This window comes from Ambystoma mexicanum, chromosome 1p (genome assembly GCF_040938575.1).
Source record: "Ambystoma mexicanum isolate Mex_15411 chromosome 1p, UKY_AmexF1_1, whole genome shotgun sequence".
Classification (NCBI taxonomy): domain Eukaryota; kingdom Metazoa; phylum Chordata; class Amphibia; order Caudata; family Ambystomatidae; genus Ambystoma; species Ambystoma mexicanum.
In genome coordinates this window covers 917,929,749-917,955,382 of record NC_090921.1, presented here as the reverse complement: position 1 = coordinate 917,955,382, position 25,634 = coordinate 917,929,749, and the positions used below count along the sequence as shown (strand labels likewise).

The 25,634-nt window shown below is 43.4% G+C and overlaps 1 long non-coding RNA gene across 1 annotated transcript; it reads left to right on the top strand.

The window, feature by feature from the left end:
• The first annotated feature begins 19,539 nt into the window (after positions 1–19,539).
• Positions 19,540–23,418, top strand: LOC138582069 (uncharacterized). The gene is made up of 3 exons (XR_011304943.1): positions 19,540–19,715; positions 20,945–21,016; positions 23,189–23,418. It is a non-coding gene; the product is annotated as an uncharacterized lncRNA (long non-coding RNA).
• The last annotated feature ends 2,216 nt before the right edge of the window (positions 23,419–25,634 follow it).

The window sequence follows — 25,634 nt, the reverse complement described above, 5'->3', positions numbered from 1 at the left end:
GCATCCCAAAAAGGCTAGTCCGGGGGAAAAAATGTGGGCACTGGATATTCTCCTCTTCCTGCGGTGTCCCACGATCAGTGCTGCGACAAATGGGGCATTCATCGTAGCGGTATAAACGTGTTTGTTGTTTGTGCGCACTTTTATACTGTGCGTGGGGACGCTTACGCCTGCCTTCCTGTGGCGGATGTGTTGACGCCTGTGTGTGTGTGTGACCCAGGATTGGTTAGGTTTGAGTAGCTAGGGATGCACACAATGTGGCACTTCCATGGCAACATTCTCAGGGTGGTAAGGTTGTGACAGTTGACTTTCTCTTTGTCTTCATCGATTGTCACCTGGTATGTGCCAGGCCTGTGTGCGCTCTGCAGGAGTGGGAGCTTAGTTGAAAAATGTGGCCACATGCTGGGTCTAGGCTGCCTCACCACGTGCCCTATCCCCTCCCATGGGCAGCACCTGTGCCTGTAGTTGGGGATGTGGGGGCACCACCATGTCCACCGGTACGCCCTGCCGTGTTACAACATTGTGCAGGACACATGCTGCCACAATGATCCTGCACATTACTGGGGGTGCATAGAGTAGCTGCCCGCCAAAGCGGTCAAGGGAGCGGAAGCGTGACTTGAGCACTCCGAATGTGCGCTCCACTATGCTCTTTTTGCAATATGGGCAGCGTTGTATCTTACCTGGGGTGGTGTGGTGGGGTTCCAGATTGGCGTCATCATGTGGTTGCTCAGAGGGTAGGCACTGTCCCCTGGAGAGGTGATAATGGTTGTGATTATTGGGGTTTGTGTATTTGTCTGTGTGTGACATGCATGCATGTGCACGGGCATTTGTACTCACCTAGGAGCCATGTGTCACCATGCTGCCCAGCTTCCAGGGCCCGGCACAGGGTGGACATTCTGTATATGAAACTGTCATGGATGGAGCCTGGATAGTTTGCATAGACAGAGGTGATGATTCCCTTTGCATCGCATACCACCTGCACTTTGATGGAATGCCAGTGCTTGCGGTTTCGGTAGATGTGCTCAGTGGCCCTAGGTGGATGTAGGGCCACATGGGTGCAATCTATGGCACCAAGCACTTTGGGGAAGTATGCCACCCTGTAAAAGTCCTGGACAATGGCCTGCCTTTCTGCGGTTGTTCTGGGCATGTATATGTGCCTGCGGACTGAGGGGCGTGCAGTCATGATTGCCAAGACCTGGTGTAGGCAGCGTGACTGCGTGGCCTGTGAGACCCTCACCACTATGGCAGTTGTCCACTGAAATGACCCAGTGGCCAAAAAATGCAGGGCATTGAGCACCTTCTCCAAGGGGCTGAATGCTTGGGAGCAGAGCGTGGGGGATGTAAGGTGATCTTCCCACTCCCTGACCAGATCTAGCATGATACGAGGTGGAAACGTATACCTGCCGTAGACCTGGTTGTCAGGCATCCCAAAAAGGCTAGTCCGGGGGAAAAAATGTGGGCACTGGATATTCTCCTCTTCCTGCGGTGTCCCACGATCAGTGCTGCGACAAATGGGGCATTCATCGTAGCGGTATAAACGTGTTTGTTGTTTGTGCACACTTTTATACTGTGCGTGGGGACGCTTACGCCTGCCTTCCTGTGGCGGATGTGTTGACGCCTGTGTGTGTCTTTTTGCGTGCGCTTGTTTCCCGTATTCGAATCCATGAATACGAGTTGTTTGCGTGCGTGTGGGCGTTCTGTGTATTTCCCTGCAGTACTTCCCCAGTTACGCCTTCTTTTCCATTTACCCTTCCGCGCATTATGCCCCGTGTCCAGCCCCCTTTTTGGTGAGTGTGCTTTCCTTGTGCGCGTCGCACATGGCATTCGGGTTGTTACAATGACATGTGCACCCATGTGCGCCACGCACAGATTTGGCGCACTACCAGGAGAAAACACACGCAGCTCCTTACTTGAATCACACGTGTGCACATGCGCTTGCTTTCTCATGCTTGCGTCACCATGCGCCAGCTTGCGCTGTGATTTTCGGCACACATTTGTCATGAATCGGCCCCATAGTGTCAAAGGTAAATCACCTAACAACACATGTTACATAAAAAGAACAGAAGAATCAAAATACATCAATGATTACAATGCAATCATTGCCCTCCTATGGGATGCAAACATAGATGTGCAGTACATTGCAGATAATTCCACTGCAGTTGCACAATATGTCACAGCCTACTTAACCAAAGCAGAGAAAACAGAACTTCAGTACCTCTGGGATGACATATCATCTGACAAAACACTGTCACAGAAATTGTACAGCTTAGGCATAAAAATGCTCTCTCATAGAGAATGTGGTTGCTATGAAGCTGCAGACAGTTTAACGGGTACTGTCTTGTGTGGAAATCTGACAATATGGTATGGCTATGTCTTGGTCCTGCTGAATTTAGAAAAAGAGTTCTCAAATCATATAAGGATATAGAAACAATAACCAAAAATGATCCCAACAGCCAAGACATTTTGAAAAACAATTTACTAGACACATACACCCAAACAGGAGTACCACTTTGGAAACCATGTGTCTCTACCATATAGCCCAAAACTTCACATGCAAAAATAATGTTAAACCAGATGAAAGGCAAGGTAGATACAGAGTGGTATATTGTGAAAGCAGCTTAGTGAAACTTACCAAACACAGCTTAATTAATCATAACAAATTGTCATTAAAAACTGCTCAACATAAAGAACTGTATTACATGTCCCTGTTACAACGTTTTAAACTGTGGAGAAAAGATGAAGAATTACTGGATACATATGACTCCCATGAAGAAGCTTTCAAAGCAAATGAAAGTACTTTAACAGATGTAAACTTTACATAGTACCAAACAATGTTGCACAATGAACAACAGCACGAAGAAGAAATCCAAGTGGACACTCCTGACAGTAGTCAAGCTTCTGTAACAGGAGATCAAGAACCACTTGGACAGCCACTACTAGCAAATGAGGCAGCATTAGCCATGACAGAAGTAAAAAACACCATGTGTCAATGTGAACAAGCTACAGAAGACTTTGCTGTACTGAAATCACAACTGAACAATGAGCAGCATAGCATTTTCCAAGAAATAACAAAACACATTTAACATGGTGTGGAACATGAAAATAAAAACTGTACCTGCCAAGACTACAAATCTATACTGAGTGGTGAAGCTGGTTCAGGCAAAACTTTCGTAATCAAAATCATCAGCAAGTTCCTTCAACAATTCACAAAGAACAAATTGTCAGCTGTTGTAACTGCCCCCACGGGTTTAGCTTCCTACAACATAGGCAGTGCCACTTCACACCGATTACTACTCCTTCCAGTAGAACACCAAAACAATTTAGACTATTACAAACTTTCCACAGAAACTACAATGGAACTATGCAGAGTTTTCAAACAAATGAAAATGCTGCTAATAGATGGGTTGAGCATGGTCTCCAACCTAATGTTGGCTTTGATTCACCTCAGATTACAAGAGGTCCTCAAAACAGACTACGACCAGCTCTTTGGAGGAAAACACATTATTGTTTTCAGAGATCTTCTTCAATTGACACCAGTGAAAGCTGAACCTATTTTTAAAAGCTTAGTACACAGATTGTGCTATAAAACTCTTGACAGCATAGGACATGTCAACCTTTGACAACATTTCCAATACAGAGAATTAACTGAAAACATGTGCCAGTCTGTAGACCTCACATATGCCAACATTTAAAAAGGTATTAGAGTTGGTGTACTATCTCAAGAAGCACAATCAATATTAAAAATCAGGCACATGCATACACTCTATGGCCATAACTCATGTCATGCAACAATTAACACGCAAAAATGACAATTGTCTGTCCTTGCTGGCAACTCTTGCAAGCTGTTCCAAATTCAATGAAACAATGTTGAAAAAAGAACTGCAACCAATAATTGAAATTTGCTCCACAGATAAACTGGACGTACATGGCATGACACTGCCAATTTGTCAACAAGCAACAACAAGACTAAATACCCTAGAAAACTCTATCTCTAATGCAGCTGGTTGGGACAAAATATTAAAATTATCTTTAAACTGTCGAGTAATGTTTAAACGTAACCTTGACATGGAGCAAGGACTAGTTAATGGAGCACTTGGTACAGTTGTTGGCTTTCAAACATACCCACGTGGCAACAACATTCAATTTGGCAATATTCTCTTTGATAAACTATCAGAAGTTAAAAGGATAGGACACTCAACAGCCCGCTTCCTTCTTTTCAAAGACATGTATGTACGCAGAGAACAATTTTCACTAACTCTAGCATACGCAGTGACCATTCACAAATCACAAGGTCTTACCCTAGATAAAGCATTAATAGATATTGGTAGCACAGTCTTTAAAGAAGGCATGAGCTACGTAGCACTATCACACTTACATACACTTCACAGGCTATTTCTAATCAACTTTGATGCAAGTAAAGTAAATGTTGATATTCCTTGCATTCTATAATACAATAGGCTGTGTTCACTCTACACCCCCATATGAAAACCTATCCTGTTCCACAACAAGCAAAATGTTGTAAAAGATAACTACTTCAAACTGAAATGATACAGGATATCACTACAATTACACCAATGAAAAAATAGATACTAATACTTCATCAAGTACCACAATCAAACAAGAATCTAGTGGTCACAGTAACTCAACTACTTCTTCAAAGCAGCACACACTCCCAACAAAAGACTTCCACACAGATCTATCAGGTCCATTCAAATTTACAAATGTAACTGCTATAAAATGGTACACAAATGTAGCAATAAATATTCTATTGCAATTGCCACCAATTATTGACAACATTTACTTACACAGTACAGACCAATTGTGTTTGCAAATGTTAGTCCTTCATAGAAATGCAACCAACAATCCTGACAACACTTACAGTGTTCCTGGAATAAGAAACAAATTGGACTACTGTGCTGGAATTGTCAAATTCACTATAAACTCACTAGTAGATCCACAAGAATTTCTAATGTACTTACTACAAGTACTGAAACACAAAAACATACATTTCAGATTTCATACATGTGGAAACATACATGCACTCTCTGCAACCATGTGGCACAGGAAGACGTCCCTAATGAACACTTTGTGTATGTGTATACCTAACTGTGAATCCATTCCATTTCAGCAACTTGTGCAAAATGCAAGCCATGGCATATTATGTACTACCTGCAATTCAGATAATCGCTCCACCTTACAAATACAGACACATAGTAAATACCTAATAGTAATGCTTTTATGTCACAATGCAGATGGTACCAAAAACAACTGCAAGCTGACTGGATTCACACATGGTCAAGTATCACTTAGTAAGAAAACCTTCACAACAATAGGTATAATCTACCACGCAGGAGCCACAACCAATGCAGGTCACTACACTGCATATATAAAAAAGAATTGTGGATGGTTTGAATGTAATGATAGTACCATTACTCTAAAGCAGAGATTGCCAGCAAATCTTGTAAACGCTTACTTAATATTCTTAAAACCAAAATTTAGTACGTAATCTGTGTATGACCATAATCAAAACTTCAAAACTGTGCACAGTTAGAAGATGCCAACAGGTATCTAACTGTCCCACAAAATCTGCAACAACCCAACAGATAGATGAATAGCATACACGTAAAAATAAACAATTAGAAAATGCCAACAGGTATCTAATTGCCCCAAAAATCTGCAACAAGCCAACAGATAGAAGATTAGCAAGAAACAAGAAATAAACAGTAAAACAATGAAAGAAATATATTGCACCACAACATAGAAGTTTTTTTTTTTTACTCCAGCATGGACTTCTTTTTCCCACAGACCCAATGATTTAGAAAACAAACACAGAAACTGAGCAAATTGTGCAGTACACTGGTTTGAACTACAGTACTTGTAAAGTACTAAATATGAGGGTCATAAAATACAGGAATGTCTATTATGCAATGCAACAACTCATTATGAACAACCTGCTCTAGCATATGATCTTTTCTTTTATCACAGAGATCGAAACAGTATGTCTGTTACAGGTACCCATGTCATGAAAAAACTGCATACAAACACAAAAAACTCAACCAGTAAGTATCAAATAAATAAACTCAGAAACACTGCACTACTTCTTACAATCTCTAAAATCTTAACAGCATAACATAGCCAAAACTTCACATACAAAGTCTACAAATGAAACAGCACACAAACCTTTGAGTTGTGCATATTTGATGGGTGTTTGATTCTATGGGTGTGTTATGCTGTGGTGGTTGTGGCCAGGGCCTGGAGTCTTGAGTGCATGGCCTACGACCTACGGCCTTCGGCCATGCACCCAAGACTCTAGGACCTGGCCACAACTACCGCAGCATAGCACACCTATAATACCAAACATTTTGACTGTGGTGTGTGGGCTGCTTATCGATCATATTAATAATAATCAATGCTGTACTAACAACTCAAAACCAACATCATACTAAAGTAAAATAGCTAGGAGTGCATTCATTATGTCCGCGGACAGCCGCTACAACCGCGGGCATGGTGAACACATCAAGTGCACCTGCCACCTAAACAAATACAGTATTTGACCCATCTCTTACTCCTCAACCCTCCCCAAGCACTCCTGCACTCCAACACACTCCCCAAAATTGCATTTTGCCTCTGTTCGCCGCCACACTGTCAGCGGACCCAAGACAGCGGGGGCATTGAAACATTGTGACGTGTCTCACGCTTCATCCCAGCCAATCGGTGAACACGTTGCATGTCCGCAGACATGATGTAAGCCGACTAGCCATTCGATGTCCTGTCCACGAAGCGAACAGGGAAGTGTGTTTGCGGAGCGGACATAGATATCACACATTTTTTTGCCTTACGTTTTGGACATTTAAAAAGAAAACTACTGGATGGATTTACACCAAATTAACAAAAGCACGTGTTCGGGACTATGCCGCCACTCCTGACGCATATTTGGTGGAAATCCATTTATCGGTTTGAGCTGTAGGCATGCGCAAAGTTTTTCACATTATGTCTATGGAAAAAAAAGAAATTTTGGGACCCCCCCTGAACCAAACCTCACTAAAATATCTAAAACAATTCAGAGTGTTCCATATACTTTTATTTGCAAAGTTTTGTGAGGATTCGTCCAGGGGGAGCGAAGTTATAAACTGCCCAAAAAATGTTCTTCCTATGGGATCAGCAACTTAACTATAACTACACAGCCACTACCATGGCTGTATAATATGAACGCTATCTCATGACAATTGCAGGACAAAGTATAATTTGGCTAGTCCTGCTTTGTCCCTTCCACTACTTACTCTCCAGCATCTTAACTTATGGGCTTTTTTTACTAATAGTGTCTGTTCTATAGCAATTGACATTAGACATTACAAGTATTTATAGATATGCTATTGTACATGCATTTAAGTCTGTAGATTATTGTTTATGAATACATTTGCACTTTAGTTTCAAGGCTTATGTACTGTAGATTGGGAGATATTTGTTTACGAATGCACTCGCACTTTATTATGAACAATATATGTGTTTGTATCTGCATCGCTGCTACGTTAGCATATTTGCATTTGCACTTTATGTTAATGTGTCCGCATTCATATTATGACTGCATTAGTACATCTGCACTAGCACTTTATGACAAATATCTTTGAATATTTTTATTCCCTTGTACTACGTATCTACATTTGTGTTTTATCTAACATCTGCCTGACTGTTTCAATACTGTCTTTTTTGCATTGCATGTACCATCCATCTTGTCCAAAGTCCTTTCTTTGATGTTTTGACCCAGTGCCATGAATGGACTATATTGTGGGTCTTATATTGGTGGCACTCTGCCATACATCTTAATTAGCTTATCGGGCAGATGTGACAATCTGAATTTTGCCCCATTGTTATTTGTTATTTGTTATTTCCTGCGACTACCCGTGACTAGCCATTGTTGATGGGAATCCAAGTATTGTTCATCTTGGTTTTCTCCATGTTCCCACATTGGGTTCATAACGTTTCTTTAACTATTGGCACGCACCATGCTTTCTTTTACCCATTATCTAGGGTATTATCTGTCTGGTGCCCATTGACAGCATGGGATCTTGATCCACTCCAACATGGCTGCCACGGTTATCACACATGGAATGACCTTGTGGAGATAGGCGAAATAGCAAAGGGACTATGTCTGCATACTTATTGGGATTGAAAGCTTTGTTCTCCTTACATGACAAAGCGCTCAGGGAAGCGCAAAATGAGTCGTGTTTCAGGATTCCCCTATGGCATCCTGCCACTGTTTGTTTTGTGTCTGCTGATATATTTTAACTGAATTTAATAAACTTGTTTCTAATCCAGGATATGAGTCTCTGATTTTGGCTTTGGCTGAGCGTGGGAGATGTCAAATGCCTTACTGAGAGTGCGTTTTTTGTTACTCTGTTTTCTTGGATATATGTATATTACACGGCTACGGTAGTGGCAGTGTAGTTATGGTTAAATTGCTAATCCCATAGGAAGAGCACTTTTTGGGTGGCTTATAACTTTGCTCCCCCTGGACGAATCCTCACCAAACCTTGCAAAAAAAGTATATGGCCCACTCTGAATTTTCTCCAAAGTTTGGTGAGGTTTGTTCCAGGGGGGGGGGGCAAAGTTATAGCGGGGGTCTCAAAATTATTTTTTTTCCTATAGACATAATGGGAAAAAACTTTGCTCACGCCTACAGCCCAAACGCTGGACGGATTTTCACCAAATTTGCGGCAGGAGTGGCGGCTTGGTCCCGAAAGCGTGCTTTTGTTAATTTGGGGAAATCGGTCCAGTAGTATTTTTTAAAAAGACCAAAACATAAGGCAAAATAATTAGTGATATCTATGTCCGCTCCGCGGACTCACTTCCCTGTTCAGTCTGCAGACTAGGACGCGGCCGCTGATTGGGTGGTGAGAAAACGTGAAATGCGTTGGTTTTCCTGAAATGCCCGCCATCTTGGATCGCTGACTTTTTGGGGTCCGCAGGCAGCATAGTGAAAAAGAAAAAAAAGAAACATTGCACTTGTCAAACTCAACAAACAATCTCTCGGGTGTGGGGGGGTGAGGATGGGATGGGATATGGGTTGTTTCACCCCCCCCCCGACAGTCCAAGAACACTCCAGATGTCCTGGGGCCGTCCTGTGGTGTTCACTGACACTTTAGATGCCTAGGACATCTGTGCCTATTTATGCATTACAGGGTTGGGGAAAAGCGGTTTTTGGATGGCTTATACCAGTTGTGTCACTCAATGAAACTGCATGTAATTTTGCAATTTTATTCTAGAACTAATCCTAAATGGTTTTGCAAAGTTTTGTGGGATTCTGTCAAGAGGGGGCAAAATTAGTGGGGGGGCAAATGATTGTAAAGGCAGATAAATGTGGTGTCATTTGACGAATCTGCACAACATTTGGCAAAACAATTTTGGATATAGATATAAATGGTTTTCTAAAGTTTGGTGGGATTTTCTCAAGAGGGGGTGAAATTAGAGGGGGAGTCTCAACATTTTTAGATGGCTTATAAGTATTTGATGAATGTTGACAGAAGTTTTGAGAAAGATTATAGACCAAACCTTCAATGTTCGTGTAAAGACTGAATGGATTTTGTCAAGTGGGGGCTAAGTTATATGACTATTGTATGTGCATACATTTTGACACTTTTTAAAAATAAAACATGGGCGAGTTTCGAGCAAACTTGTGAGGAGCATTGGCAAGACATTAAAGCATGGTTTTGCAAATGTGCGCTTGTTTTATTTTTTGACAAGTCATAACGTAGATACAAAAAATAGTCATATACCTTTGGTGACTGAGGTATAGCCTGTGGCCGTGGGCAGTAGCCAGATTGTCTGGGTCATGGCATAAGGTCATGGCTACTAGCCATGACCACTAGAATTTCATTGCGCTTAAAAAACTGGAAGAATTCCCTATGAAGAGTTACATAAATCAGCGAATTGTTTTCTGATTCATAATCTGAACTACGTGTAATACTTATAACTGAACAGCATGCATATATACATTAGATTGAAAATAAACATCGAGCACTCTACCTTAAGCGTAGTTATTTATTTGCTGATGTAATGTGATTGGCTGTTTAGACTGATTTGCTTTTATATTTCTTTATTTTCGAGTTTTAATGTTATTTTCTTAACATGCTCTACATTGTTTTGTTCTCTGCGCCCAGTGACTGACATTCCATCCACTCAATTGTTGCCATTTCGAGTTATGAATAATATATTTGAAATTGTAAAGCCGTCTTCCAGAAAAGAATGTTCATGACAGCACCACATTACCTGAATCTTCAAAAGAATGACTTGAAAATTAAAGAAACTCATGCCCCCTCGTTTCTCCACGAGCTAAGGACGACACATTTTCGCATTTTCATATGGTTGATATAACCGAGAGCATGCACATGTAGGTGTATGGTAATTGGTATTAAATACATATTTGTTATCAAACGGGGTGGGGGTTATCTCTTCATTAAGCACTCCGCTATCAGAGAGATGTTGCTCCCTGTACATGATTCTTTTGTGCTTTTCCACAAAACACTTGATGTTAATCAACCTAATGCTCCGCTAGTCTGATGAATGTCTCCTTAACAGAACATCCTATTCATTGTATTCATATTTAATGTGATTGCTACTTTAAAGGCGCAGTCTCGCAACACAAGGAGGATCCGCGTGATTGACAGAGACTCAGCCGAAGAGTCCCAGAACAATTACACTAGATTTACGGAAATTTCAGACCCGGCTTCCAAGAAAGAGGCTATATTGGAAATAAATGACAGGCGCTGTCTGTTTTATTTTACCGGCTTGCAAGCTTCGTGAACATTGGCCTGGACTACCACTACACTGCAACTTTGCAGTTGTAAAAGGAGATTGCAAAGGTTTTAACAGGTTGAAAACGTAACTTTTTTTTAAATGTTTCATTATAAGTTTTCGTTTTCAGGCTGTGCAACCAGTTCAATTCTATTGGCGACTGAACATTAAAATGTTTTTAAAAGAGATTTGTGTGCTTCCCCAGGTCTAAAAGGATGACTTTAGAGATAATCCTGGAGTCATCCGATGATCATCGAACTACATTAGAAGTCATTCCCACATCATCAGAAGTCATCAGGCTGTTAAAGTCATCAGCAAATGTCTCCAAATGGTGGGTGATGATTTGGAGATGAGCTTAGGATGACTTGCTGATGATGCCAAGATCATCCGTATTTTAGAAAACTTTGTTCCTGATGATTTTAGGATGACTTGCCGATTACTTCAAAAGCATCACCTTGTTTGCCTCTGATGATTTGGGGATGATTCTGGGATGACTTGCCGATTACTTCAAGAGCATCACCTTGTTAGCCCCTGATGATTTGGGGATGATTCTGGGATGACCTGCCGATTACTTCAAGAGCATCACCTTGTTTGTCCCTGTTGATTTGGGGATGATCCTGGGATGGCCTACTGATACTCCAAGAGCATCGCCATGAAACATGTTTGTTCTTGATGATTTGGGGATGGCTAACTGATTTCTTAAGAGCATCAGAGTGTGTAGGATGATTTGCGGACTAATACTGATTGTCAGTCAGCTTTTGCTTAGTTGCCCTTGTGCTGAATGATTTTCAAATGCTTTGCTAAGCACACCTATTTGACTATGTTGGGCGACAATTGGAAGCCACAGGCCTACACATAGCATGCACCCCCTGGGTGAGAGTCCTTTGCCATCCCAGTCAAAAGCAGGCCTCCAGCACCCTCAAAATCCCCAATGTGGCAAGGGTAAAGCTTGAGACTATGTTGGGCAAAAATGGAAGCCACAGGCCTTGACATACCATGCACCTCCTGGGTAAGAATCCTTTACCATCCCAGTCAGAACCAGGCACCCAGCACCCTCAAAATCCCCAATGTGGCACAGATAAAGCTTGAGACTATGTTGGGCGAAAATGGAAGCCACAGGCCTTAACATAGCATGCCCCCCTACCCCCCGGGTGAGAATCCTTTGCCATCCAAATTGTTTTAAAAAGGCATCCAGCAACCTCAAAATCCCCAATGTGGCAAGGGTAAAGCTTGAGACTATGTTGGGCAAAAATAGAAGCCACAGGCCTTAACATAGCATGCACCCCCTGGGTGAGAATCCTTTGCCATCCCAGTCAAAAGCAGGCACCCAGCACCCTCAAAATCCCCAATGTGGCAGGGGTAAAGCTTGTGACCAAGCCTCTCACCTGTCCCTGTCATATAATTCAATGGACTCTCACCCGTCCAAAACAAAATCATCTGCTTTCACCTGCCTTGGGGCTCTGAAAGGTTGAGAGGCATATGGCTTGGGTGGTGGAGTTGCTGTTGGCAAGGTGGGCGGTGTGGGTCGTTCAGAGCAATGCAAGGTGATGTTGGGAAGTACGGGTCGGTGAGTTACTGCAGACCTGCCTACATTTGAAACCTGCCTACATTTGAGACCTCAAGAAGTGCTTGAAAAACCAGAGGATGGGAGGGGGGAGGGGGCACCTGGAGGTCCTGGAGGTTAGGCAAATCTGATTTTACTGGGGTAGCTACTTGGGGCAATGGGGTCAGCTGCTGTGGTGAGGTAGGGTGTTTGGGTTGCCTAAGTGAGCTGCTGTGGTGAGATTGGTGGTGGTGGCATAATATATGTATATAGAGAATTTTGCCTCTGAGCTATCCTCCCGGCCCATGAGGTTGTGTGGTGGGTCTGGGTGATCGATTTGCTTGTGTTAAATGCCAAGTGTGGTATATCAGGAGAGCCACTGGTGAAGCCCAGGAGGAGAGTAGTCTGAACCCAGAATTTTCACTTGTGTGGTTCCCTGCACTGGAAAGGGAGATATCAGGACCATATGGGAGGCAAGGAAACATTTGAGCAATACCATGATTGAGGCCTTTTTAGAATTGTGTTCCCTACAAAATAATTCACTCCCAGGTACCTCAAATTTTGTCAGCCTAGAAACAGCAAGATCTAAATGATTTTCCCATGATAAGACGTTTTAGGCAAGTGGCGAAATCAGGACTGGAGTCCAGTCTTGCAATTGAAGTACTTAACCACATATCTACCCATCTGCAGTTTGTGGACATGGTTGGGTTTTGATGGAGATGACTTAAAAAGTATGCAAATCACATGATAAAGCAAGCTGACAAACATAACCTTTGTGATATTTTTCCTCATATGTTGTCACTTGTGATTTGTGCGACTCCTGCACCAGATGTGATACTTTAGACTCTTAGTTATTTAAATCATGAATGGTTTTATTTTTCATGTATTATTTTCATACATTCCAGTCATCTAAGTTTACATGAAAACACTTTTATTCTGCCAACACGTGTTTCACCACAGCTTTTAGCCGTGGTTCCTCAGGAGAGATTCCTTTCTTTTTTTCTGAAAAATAGTCGTTTTTTGATTTCAAAACTTGAAAAGTGGGTTTCTTTTATGCCAAATTGATAAATCTTAATCTTCTTGTTATTTGCCAGGTCCGATTGCCTTAAGCATGCTCGCCGGGATCACCTTTGTGATAATAAGGTCACCTACTTTTAGTCATTGTTTGATGGAGGCATGCAGCTGGTTAATAAAGAGGATTTCATTTAACTGTGCTGCTCATAACAAAGCAAGTTTTTTTCTTCTCCCCTTAATTGCACTGGTAAAACTGCAGAATCGCCGTCAGGCCTATTTGCTGTGTCTGAACTGTTAAATGTATATTACACACTTACTTGTCTCAGAATTTCAAGGGCACTGAGCGACTTTTGTTTTTTCACCATGTTCCCACCCTCCTTGAGCACTTCCCGGTGTATAGGCGCTATATAAATAAACAATACAATACAATAGAAGGTCAGCCAGAGGGAGCTGAAACATTAAATCCCCACTGAAAAGCTACAATTCCTTCTTTTTATTGTAACATAGTGTGTGTGTGTGTGTGTTCTCTATGTTTATGATATTGTCTCTTTTGAGACGCACCCACACCGTTTATGTGTGCTTGCTTTTTTTGGATTATTTTGATGGGAGTCAGGGGCTTGTTTCAGAAAGAGATGCAGCTTGTTTTTTCCTTCTGACCGGAAACACGTATAAATAACACATCATTATCATTATCTGTGGGCACACGTCCTGATCTGCATGTAATGGCACTGCCTCTGTGAGCACCCAGGGCGCATCTGCGAGCACATACTAACGCTCTAACTGCTAACTTACTCCCAGACCCTACCTCTTTTGACCATCAAAACCCTTATTACTCTTCCGATCTCCCACTTCATCTTCGTCCTCTTGACCTCTCTAATTGCCCCTCTCTGTCCATTTGTACTCGAATCTAAAGCCTGCATATATATATATCCTGCATTACATCCTCCAGGGATTTCTTTGTGACGGCTCTATCAAGCAATAGCATCAAACTTCACACTGTAAACGCCTGCCAGTGCAATTTCTAAACAGTCTTCTGAGATGTAATGCCTTAATCAGAGTTGTAAAAGCTAATCTGGTTTAACAAAAATGTCTTAGCCAAGTGTGCCTTCAGCCACTTGATTTATAAGAAGCTTGCATGTTTGCGCTGAAGTCCTGTTAAAACGCGTATTGACAAAGACAAGAGTTTTTGGCTTTTTTATAGGCATTATATAGATAATTGTCTCACATTAATATCATATTTCCGTTTACTTACACTATATTGGATGAAATAGTTGCACGTTGTTAGGCAATGTGGCACAACACAAGGCAAGACACCAACGGACCGCAAAAGCGCAAGCTATTTTGGTGAATGGTGAAATGATATGATTATACCAAGTGTCAGAAAAATAAAATGCATTTTATTAAGTCATTTTTTATTGTAATATGGTATGTCTATGTTTTCTATATGTTTATGAAAAATTGTGCTATGTTGCTTACTTTTGAAACCCATCCAAAGCGTTTCTGGTGCTTTCTTTTTCTGCTTTTTTGGATGGGAGTTAGTTTGTTTTGGGCTTTTTTCGGAAGGACATGCGGCTTGTTTTTCCATTCCGACTTCCGGCCTGGCAACAATTGCAGCAATGGCGAATGATGAGGAATCGAGCGTGGGCCGGCGCTTGAACATCACAAGCCTTAAGATAAGGATCGGGGTGTTGAGCACCTTTCTAGGCTCGTTTATTTCATAGCTATTGCACGTGTCTCTCCGCACACGAGGCTAGCTTGATTTATGAGCTGGCCTTTTAATCCAGTCACCATGTGTGCCTTCTAGTTTACAAGCTGCACTCCCCTGGAGATCCCGTTCTCTCCAAAGTAGGCTATCCAGTTGCTCCTCCTCAGAGGCGTTCTTTCTTTTCCTGTTCCCTGCAGTTTCGCGTTGCAAGTACTCGCTTCCCAGCTCTCTGATTTAGACGCTGTTCCTCCTCAGAGGCGTTCTTCCTTTCTTTTCCAGTTCACTGTAGTCTCGCGTGAAGTGCTCGCTTCCAAGCTCTGATTTAGACGCGTTTTCCCTGCCTTCTCTCCTCTTCCGGCTGCCTTCAAATCAACAAATGAGCTCATAAAGTGCAGCTTGTAAACTAGAAGGGACGACTGGATTAACAGATGTCACATACACGTTTCAGAACAGTCAGGATAGCTGATAATGCATTGACGATTTCAGCAGTATACCTTCAGCATGTAAACAAAGTACATTTTGATCCTCCTTGTATGGGAGACGAGTGGTTAAAAACATCAGGTTCAACTGAACTAACGCACGGACACTACAAACAGGAAACGAAACAGAATTAGCATTTACCAAAACGCGAGGAAAGTACATTTTCTCGCTGGTTTTGCTAGTTTTTAGCACGCTTCAATACGTCTAGCGGGTTACGGCTATAAGTTGAATAATAGGTGTTATAAAGCATTCTGAGCACTGTATCTTATTGAGCTCATTTGTTGTTTTGAAGGCCTCGGGAAGTGGAGAGAAGGCAGCGAACACGCGTCCAAACCAGAGCTGGGAAGCGAGCACTTGCAACGCGAAACTGCAGGGAAGAGTAAAAGAAAAGAAGAACGCCTCTGAGGAGGAGCAACTGGATTAGCCTACTTTGGAGAGAACGGGATCATCAGGGGAGTGAAGCCTGTAAACTAGAAGGCACACATGGTGACTGGATTAACAGATGGCAAATACACGTTCCAGAACAGTAAGGAAAGCTGATAATGCATTGAAGATTTCAGCAGTATACCTTCAGCCTGTAAACAAAGTACATTTTGATCCCCCTTGTATGGGAGACGAGTGGTTAAAAACATCAGGTTCGACAGAACAAACGCACGTACACTGTACAAACAGGAAACGCAACAGAATTAGCATTTACCAAAACGCGAGGAAAGTACATTTTCTAGCTGTTTTTGCTAGTTTTTAGCACGTTTCAATACGTCTAGCGGGTTACGGCTATAAGTTGAATAATGGGTGTTATAAAGCATTCTGAGCACTGTGTATCTTTTGGAGCTCATTTGTTGTTTTGAAGGCAGCGGGAAGAGGAGAGAAGGCAGGGAACTCGGGTCTAAATTAGAGGTCCGAGACCAGAAAATCCAGAGTATTCGCTGCAGTGTGTAGGGCCAGAGTTGCAGATTTCGTTAGAGTCCAGGTCAGGAACCTGTAGGTTAATGGAAGAAGAAAGCCGAAGAAGGGAGAGACGTGCCAGCTCAAAGGTACCCTTTGTGTGCTCTAGCTCCCGGCAGGCGCCGTGGAATGGCTGGGCTTTCCTGGGGCGGGTAGGTAACGAAGCGTGCATGGAGCTGAAGAGTTGCTTGTGGATTTCTGTTTTGCTTTTTACATGCTATACCCATCTCCAGATGTAAAAAGCAAAACTGGAAATCACAGCAAACAAAGCGTCCTGGAATTCGCAGAAGGTAATTGTGTCAGCTGCCCGCAACACATTCAAACGCTCGTGCTGTATTGCCGAACCTAATGGTGGCAGTTCTGAACTCTATAGCAAGCAACCCTTCTGCTAGATAATCACGGGACAAAATTATGTTTATGATGTCTCAGTTATGATTGGTTACATCAGGTAATCTTTTTACATCAACGATATCCGACCAAATAAATGATAAGCACCCTTTCCTGTGTCTCCACCAAAGCACACATGTATTTTTAAGCGAGTTAGCCTCCTCCCTAGTTCACGAATTAAGTTTGGGCAAATAGGTCATTTAAACAGTTCTTCTCAATAAGGAATTTATTGATAATCCAATTATTTTGGTGGGGGCTTGTTTTGTTTGAATACAGGCTCTCTATATGTCTGGTTCATGTACCCTTGAAACAACTACTGCAACACCAGTGCCACTATCCACCCCTGCTTGGTATATTTTCCCGTGGGCACCTCGTTAGAAACTGTAAGAGATGAGTGATTGACCTGCTGACTAGACATTTTGGCAGTTGTACGACAGGCTTATATCTTTTGCCGAGATCAACAATACATGTGCAATTTGCTGGCACTTTATTTTATACCTCCATATCATTAATCCTTCCCTGGATTGAACTAAAACCAAATTTCGGTTTATTCATTTTAATTGTTTGGCAACAAAAGCAAGGTCCCCCCTTAGAGGTGAGATTGATTCTTGCAAGGCAACACAATTGGCACAAACCCTTTGTTCTAATACAGCTCACTCCCCGCCTAATTGTTCAGTTTGAGTGCCTGTCAACCGCAGTTGCCAGGTTTGTAGGCTGGACACTTCAGCACTGCACTATATAACCTGATATAAACAACTAAAGATGAAATGTCCCATTTCGGTACTGTAAGTCCAAGTCCTAGAGATAACATTTATATTGGTTCTTGGAGTTTAAAACATGCACACCTTTTAATGTTTTCAAAAACACTATTAGAAGAAAATATCCTGTCTTGGTTTTTTGTGTGTGTTGATTTTATGAAAGGCAAATGCCATTTGTCCTGTTCAATTTGGGTGGTTATACAAAGTCAATTTAATGAAATGTGCACTCTGTCCCTGCTTCTGGAGTGCCTCGAGCCTACCTCCTGCTAGCCTTGCCGTGTATCCTGCGCTCCCTCTCGCCTGTCTCTCTGATCTGTTTCTGTATATTTCCCTGCTGCCTGTCCATCTTGCTCCCTCTGGCACGCCGCTGCAGCCTCTCTTCTCATGAGGATCACCTTGCTCCGGGTGTCACTGTCAGCAGCTAGGGTGAGTTACTGCTTCTTCAGACACACCGGCCTCTTGCTTTTTCTTCCGGTTGTGTATCTCACACTCTCTCTTTTCTCCCATATTAGCTCTCTCTGCCTCCAGCTGTCTCCCTGCTGGCTCTCTTTCTGGCAATTGTCGGTCTCTCTCTCTTTCTCCTTCTTTCTCTTTCTGCTGTCTCTACAAGGTTTCTCGTGCAGCCCCTCTCTCCCTCAGTATCTATCCCTCTATGGCCTGCTGTCTCTTCTGCTCTCTCTCTGATACCTGCTGTCGCTTCTGCGCTGTCTCCCTGTGCTGTCTTGCCCCGTCTCTCCTGGTGGCTCCTGCTATCTCTTCTACTCTCTGTCTTCCTGTCTCTTCTGTATTGCTCTACCTCTCCTGGTAGCTTACCCTGTGAGTGATGCCTGCTGTCTCATTTAACTTTTCGTAAGTTGTATGCATACTATTTTTTCTGCCATCTGTCTCATCACACGACATTCCATCTTGAGTGTACCATTTTTTTTTTAAACTATCATTACTGTGTGTGAGATGGCTATCTGCCAGAGTGATTCTGTACACGTCTTCGTGTAACTTGACTCAGATGCATCATATCATCATTATTTTGCATATTTCACCAGCTATGTGTTTTTTAAATCTTTTAATCCCGTTTTATCTTCATGTAATACCAGTTGAGTGATTGGATTGCAAAGTAACAGGCAGCACTAAAGGGTTCAGGATGTTTGCATGTATGAGGTAACGAGTGCCCAGATTACGGGATGTCATGTGAGTGCACTGCTTTCCCTATTTTGCCAACCACTGAAGCCTGAAAAGTAGCTCCACGCAGGCTTGACATGTGGCCAGCTTTGCACCACACCTGTAGATGAAATGGCCTGCTGTTTAGCTGTTTAATCAGTTATCAGTTGAATGGTATCCACTACAGAGTGCAATTTGCTTTCTCACTTTGAGAACATTCAGACATATAATTACTAATTTTGCTACAGCCGGTAAGATAGCTCAGTGGGTTAAGCTCTCCTCCCTCTCCCCCGTCACACCTGATGAGGTCTCTAGACAAGTCCTGGTACCTGTCACCCACCCAAAACTGCCTGCGGGCCACCCCTTGCACTGGGGTACCATACAGTTGCCCCCCCCTCTTTTTCTTCATGCACTTATCAGGCATAACCTGTCTGCTCCCCTAACCCAGCACTTGCCTTAACCCAGCACTTGCCACTTGCTGGCTGCACTGCCACTGTTTGTTGCATAATGTATCTGTTTCTACTCTGCTCCACACTTCCCGCCCCCTCAATGCACTTTTCCCCTTTCCCTCTCCCATGCACTTGCGCGTTCTCAATGTCACTGGGCCTAGTAAGATTGTTGTTTTTGTTCCCCCCTTGCTCAAATAGCATGCATTACTAGTTGCTATTTTTCATAAAGTTTATATCAGCGAATAGTTGAAATTAAATATCTGTTTTCAAATTTAGAAAACTATTTTGTGCATTGCATTGGGTATTTAACATTTGGGTGTCTTTCAGACTACCGATACCATTCAGTGCTTGGGAAGAGAGGATTTGCAGTTTATTACTGACGACTTGCGTGGCAATGATTCGTGCCTTTTTTGATACTGTAGAACTGGACCACGACGGAAAAGATGCGATTATGAAAAAGGATTACTCTGTAACAATTGTATTATCGGGTGGTAAGTTGTTGTGAGTCACTAGTTGATACTATGCCGGCCATCTGAATCTCTCGTAGCTTCTCAAGGTGTATTTCAATAATGCAAGGGGTATTTGTTAAGAATCATATAGGAATGTTTATGATGAGTTGATTTGTGTAGCGCACCACCACCACCACCATTATTACAGTCCCCCGGTGCTCACGTGCCCCAGGACATAGCCCATTGTGAAGAAGACATGAGCAGTGTCTTGAGGGGGGAGCAAGTACAAAGGGAGTTTCTGGAGTTAAAGAGGATTTAAAGAGGATTTAAATGTTTGGGGAAATCCAGTAGCAATCCACTTTCAATCCAGATTTTTTTGGTAGGGTTATGTTTTCGATATTATCGGCAGAAGTGCTTTTTCCGAGGCTCGATCACCTTAAAAACGGACAGATGTCACGGTTCAGCGTACTTTACTCAGTACATACACAGCACCTATTTTGCGCTTAGTAAAGGTAAAATACAAAACACAAGGTGGGTGCACGCCTGGTGAGGGGGTTTTCTGGGCTGTGCAGAAGCCCCAGTGCTAGCCAGCAGCGCGGGTATACTAGGACAGATGCGGTGCTTCTGAAATTCAAAGGCTGCATTTCATTTGTGTCAGCCTGGACAGCGGGGATGGCTACTGTTAAACTCTTCAAATGTTAAAGAGCACGTGGACAGCTGCCCCTCTCAGGCTGCGGCTCTTAAGTGCCCCTGCAGTCAGGGGCAAGGTGCCTGCCTGCATGGTCCAGGGACGGCTCCAAACCAGGGAGACTTCTCATTATCATGCCCTCCTGACCACCAGACTCAGTGCCCCCTGCCGAGATACTCATCCTCGTGCCCACAATAACACAGCATTCTGTAGGATGTGTTCAACCTGGCAAGATGCCTCTATCAGGGTGTGTATTTTGCGGGCGGCAAGTGGTGCAGTGGCCAGTCTGCCAGCGTGCTGGCTCTGGACCAAGCAGACCGAGTCTAGTCCTAGCTTCTCCACTTCAACTCGGTGTGATCCTTGTCAAATCACTTTCAGATCCTTTTTCTGCCAACATTGGAACTAGTGCCTTGTTTCGAAAAGACCGTTTCTGTGCGCTATGCATGTTTGCTCAGGTTTGCCTTGTGATGTACAAAACAGGTAAAGCCGATCAAAATAATGGCGTGAGGTTGAATTGGAGGGGGCGAAGCTGGTTCTGCTGATATGTGCGCCCACTTGACCTGTTTTTCCTTCCCTCCCACAGCCCCTCCTGTGTTACAGAAGGACTGGACCACCCACCGAGGAGGGAGAGGAGCCATGAAGCTGCTACTGGGTGGTGAGAGCGCTTTCTATTTTAATTCTCCACCAGGGCAAGCATACCTACTATGCGCCCCCTCCCCCAGGGGACAGGAATAACGCACCCAGGGGCAAGGGGTGGGAGTTTCAGAGATGGGGGACGTGGTTACTTCCCTTTTGAACAAACACACACATGTTCGTGTCATGCCAGTGTATACATTTGCAAACCAGAAACTAACCTGCTTCTCTGCGCTTAAGTGATTGGTGTCGCTGAGGGTCTCTAAACTCAATAACATTCACACCATCAACCTCAGAATAAGGAAATCCTAAAACGGAGCTCAAGCCAGTTGTTTGAACGTAAATCTCTTTTCACAGGTGCTCAACCAACTGAGCTATTCACCGTGTCTGTCAAATCATGGAGTCTGCTGGCCAATAATACGCATTAGCCGAGTCAGGGCTTTGTTCCAGAGTGGAGCAAGCAACCTCATGCGGCGCCCGTGAACACCACATCAATTCTTGACATAGTGCTCGGCTTGACCTGAAGGGAACTTCAGGGGCGACGCATCCCCCAAACTCATCCCGTTAAAAGCCCTGCCACTGTATCAGCAGCTGTGATTCTGTATGAGATAAATGAGCCAAACAAGAAAAATGGCTCACAAACAGCTAGACGTCTTTTCCTTTCCGCAGTTTAGGGTTCCTTTCATGGTGTAGTGGGTTAATGCACCTGCTGCAGGTATCCGTCAAACAGGTTGAGAGTCACATCTGCCTGCCTCTACTCTCCGCCCTCTGCAATTTATCCAGAAGGACTGCGAGACTTGTCCTTGGCCTCAAGCCCAGGGATCGTATCTCTCCAGGACTGAAATCTCTGCACTGGCTCGAGGTGGCTGCAAGGATTAAGTTGAACACCCTCTGCATTGTCCACAAGGCCTTCTTGGGCCTGGGGCCGCAATACCTTCAACTTTCTCTTCCCAAAAATCTTCCTTCTCGAGCTCTTCGATCATCCGCCTCCAACTCCCTCAGGGTCTGTCGCTTCTCCAAGCAACGAGTTGGTGGTAGATCTCTCTCCTCGGCAGGGGCCTCCTTCTGAAACAGCCTTCCTGCTTCCCTGAAACTTGAGGAGAACCATCTCCAGTTCCGGAAGCACCTCAAAACCCCCCCCCCCCATCCCCTGCTGAATTCCTGGCTGAAACTGCACTGGCTACCTGGCCACCCTTTGTGACCTTGGGCCTAGGCCCCGCCATTTACACACCTGCACTGGCAACCCCCGCACCTGGGAACTGTATTCTGTATCCCTACAGTCCCCCACCAGCACTTATGTCTGCTCTTACCCTGCACTTGCCATCATCCCGCCTTTATTTTTCTTATTTATTCTATTATCCCATGTACTGCACTTTTTCCCCCTCTCCCATGTACGGCACTTTTCCCCTCTCCCTTTCCCTCGCACTTTTCCCCTTCCCATGCACTTGTGCGATCTGAATGACACCTGGCCTAGTAAGATCGTTGTCTGTCTTCCCTCTGTTCCCCCTCCCCTGCCTCGTCGCATTTCGAACACTTGTGTATAGACGCGTTATAAATGCCATATATCATTTGCAAAGAAAGTAGGATGGATAAAGAAAACAAGAGTGAACTCTTGGGAGGAAGTAGTCTGTTACTCCAATGCAAATATGCTACCTTTTTTAAGAAGAGTATCTCAAATTTGTATTTCTTTTAACATGTTTTTTTTTCTTGGTTTTTTTAATACTTTTTGGCCCCTTCAACTGCATAGAGGAAGTTATCGAGTAGCCGGGTGGGTGGCAGAGGTTGTGCAGATGGGAGTGTGAGTGTGGGTACAAGATATGTGCGCGTTGTTGGTAGATATGTATCGGGGTGTAAGAATGGTATGGGCAAAAGGGGAGGTAGTTAATTAGCAAAGGGTTTGAAAGACTATTTCCCCATTTTCACTCATGCCTTCTATTTCTAACTGATATAAATCAATATAGCTACACTAAAGACCATAAAATTCTGAATGCAGCCACAGAAAACCATAATTCATTTTCAGTTCAAATCTATCTTTAAACCCGTTTCATCCTTTGTGTACAAATCCATTTAAATGTAGTGATGCATTTGTAAATTGACATTTTAACATTAATCTGGTATGTATTCTACAATAAGGAATTTAACAATGCCTATTCAGATGTCCATTTAGGTTCATATATCCTTTCTTTTTTTGTAGAATCTTTGAGATCTGTCTGCAAGGCTAACAGTTGGCCTACTATGGACGGCTGGGTGATAAGGAAGCTCGCCACCAAAATTTGCAATGCCAGAAGAGGCCTAAGGAAGACTCTGCGTTTTGAAATGCAGGATCGATGATATTTGTTGGTATTTTTTCAAACCTATTCATTCTTATGGAATACAGCTATGCTGTTAAACCGAATTTGTTGAATAAAAAAATGCTGAACACTTTCTGAGCCTATGTTTGATTGAAGATATCTTATAACAAGAGCAATACTATATTAAAATATCAACAATTTATAGCTGCTACAATCATAATATGAACTGGGTAATTGTTAGCTGCTCTTATTGATATTCGGTGAAGTGACTGGCGGCAGTCTGTCATGCGGGTAGACCTTTAACAGATTCTGTGTAGGCTGCTGGAAGAGTGTATTTTAGTGCAGTGCTTTGCAATTGTGGGAGTTTATTGGGGGTGAGGCCATGCTGGCTAGAGGTGAGAATTGAAATGAGGGAGCTTACAGGTTGGTTTGTGACCTGGGAAGTGGGGGTGTTTGTAGTTGTGTGCACTAAATCGAGGGAACTTAGTTAACGGGTGCTCTAGCAAAGATGAAGTGACACCTGCAAAATTCCATATAATTTTTTTTCCCTGAAAACTATCTAGAAGTCTAACTAGAGTCATTGTAAAGTAATGCCACCAATGTTACTCAAAAGGGATACATCCTGGGGTAATCCAACCCCTTTTCCTAAATCTTTTGGAAGCATCTTGAAATCATTAAAACTCATCCTGGAGTAGTCTGCATTAATCATTTACAATTCAGAACCCATCCTAAAGTTATCATGGAACCATCCTGGAGTAATCCCCACCCATCCTAGAGTTGTCATGGAGCCATCCAAGCGTAATACGAAGTCATCCGGGAGTAATACAAACTCATCCTTAAGTTGTCGTGGAGTCATCCTGAAGTTGTCATGAAGTCATCCTGGAGTTGTCTTGGAGTATTCCGAAGTCATCCTCGAGTAATCCCAACTTATCCTGAAGTCATCCTGGAGTAATCCCAACTCATCCTGAAGTTGTCAGAGTCATCCTAGGGTAATCCCCCACTCATCCTGAAGTTGTCATGGAGTCATCCTGAAGTTGTCAGAGTCATCCTAGAGTAATCGCCCACTCATCCTGAAGTTGTCATGGAGTCATCCTGGAGTAATCCAAGATCATCACTGGAAGTAATCCGAACTCATCCTGGAGTAGTTTCTGTGATAACTCTAGCGTCTTCATCTCATTAAATATTTTGGCTTGTACGCAGACTTGGGATGATCTTCCTAAACTCTCCATGGATGACTCTAGAATGGAGTCATCGGATGACTCCAGAATGATTCCAGGATGATCTTCCTTTTTGACTAGGGTCCATACATAAATAAGGTGAGGATTCATCCAAGCAACGAGCAGCAGAATAGCTGCTTGCAGCATAGACCCACTGTCCCTTTTTACCAGATATAATAGGGGATGAGATCGATTTTAAAATGAGCGATTTACATTCGTAGTTCATTGAGGTGATACGCCCCTCGGTGCCGGGTCAACCTTTTAGGTAATGAACCGCCGTCCAATTTAAGGGCCTGTGTACATTGAGTGTCACTTAAAGTGGGTTATGGGCCGTTATCTACATGGTTGGACCACCACTGAGGGGCATATCAGCATGAGCACCGGTGTAGTTCCCTAAAAAAGGAACATACCTTTCCTACGCGGCACTGCCCGTGCCATACAGTGCCACCATCAGGGTTGCCATGGAAAAGGAAGGCGGGGCCCAGAGTCCCTCTTCCATTTCCATGGCTTTCACCAGGAAACGAAGATGACGGTTCGACCCAGGCGGAGGAGCCCCTTTGAGGTAAGGAGAGCAGTATGCGGGTGGTCAGGGGCTGCATTCGGGTGCAAGAGGCTGGGGAGTGGGAAAAGAGCAGCACTGGGTTGGGTTGCTCCAAGCCCAGGCTTGCATTGATAGATAGAGTCTGTGTTTGGAGCAACCCAATTGGCTCCTCTACCCGCCGAGGGTGCAAATGATACTTCAAGCATTGCAGCACTCATCTGAAGACAAGTGGGCCAGATTCTCTTACTGCTCCAAATGTTTGAATAAATTACACACGTATAATTTTGGACCACACATGGACTAACTTTCTCCCAAAAAGTGTTTTCCTCAAAAAGTATTTTCCCCAAAAAGTGTTTTGCATCGACAAGGAAGAAGGAAACTTGTCCAAACATTCAAAACATACATTCCCACCTTTCGACTCTCCCAATCACATTCCATCCGAAATATCCTCTAACACATGTCACAACATACACCATCGTTTTGGAGCCGTTAAATATGACACAGGAAAATTGTTTTGCCAGAACATAAGGGCCTTAGTGAACCACCATAAAGCTATACCAGATAGAGGGACTGAAATGCCCTGAGCCACAC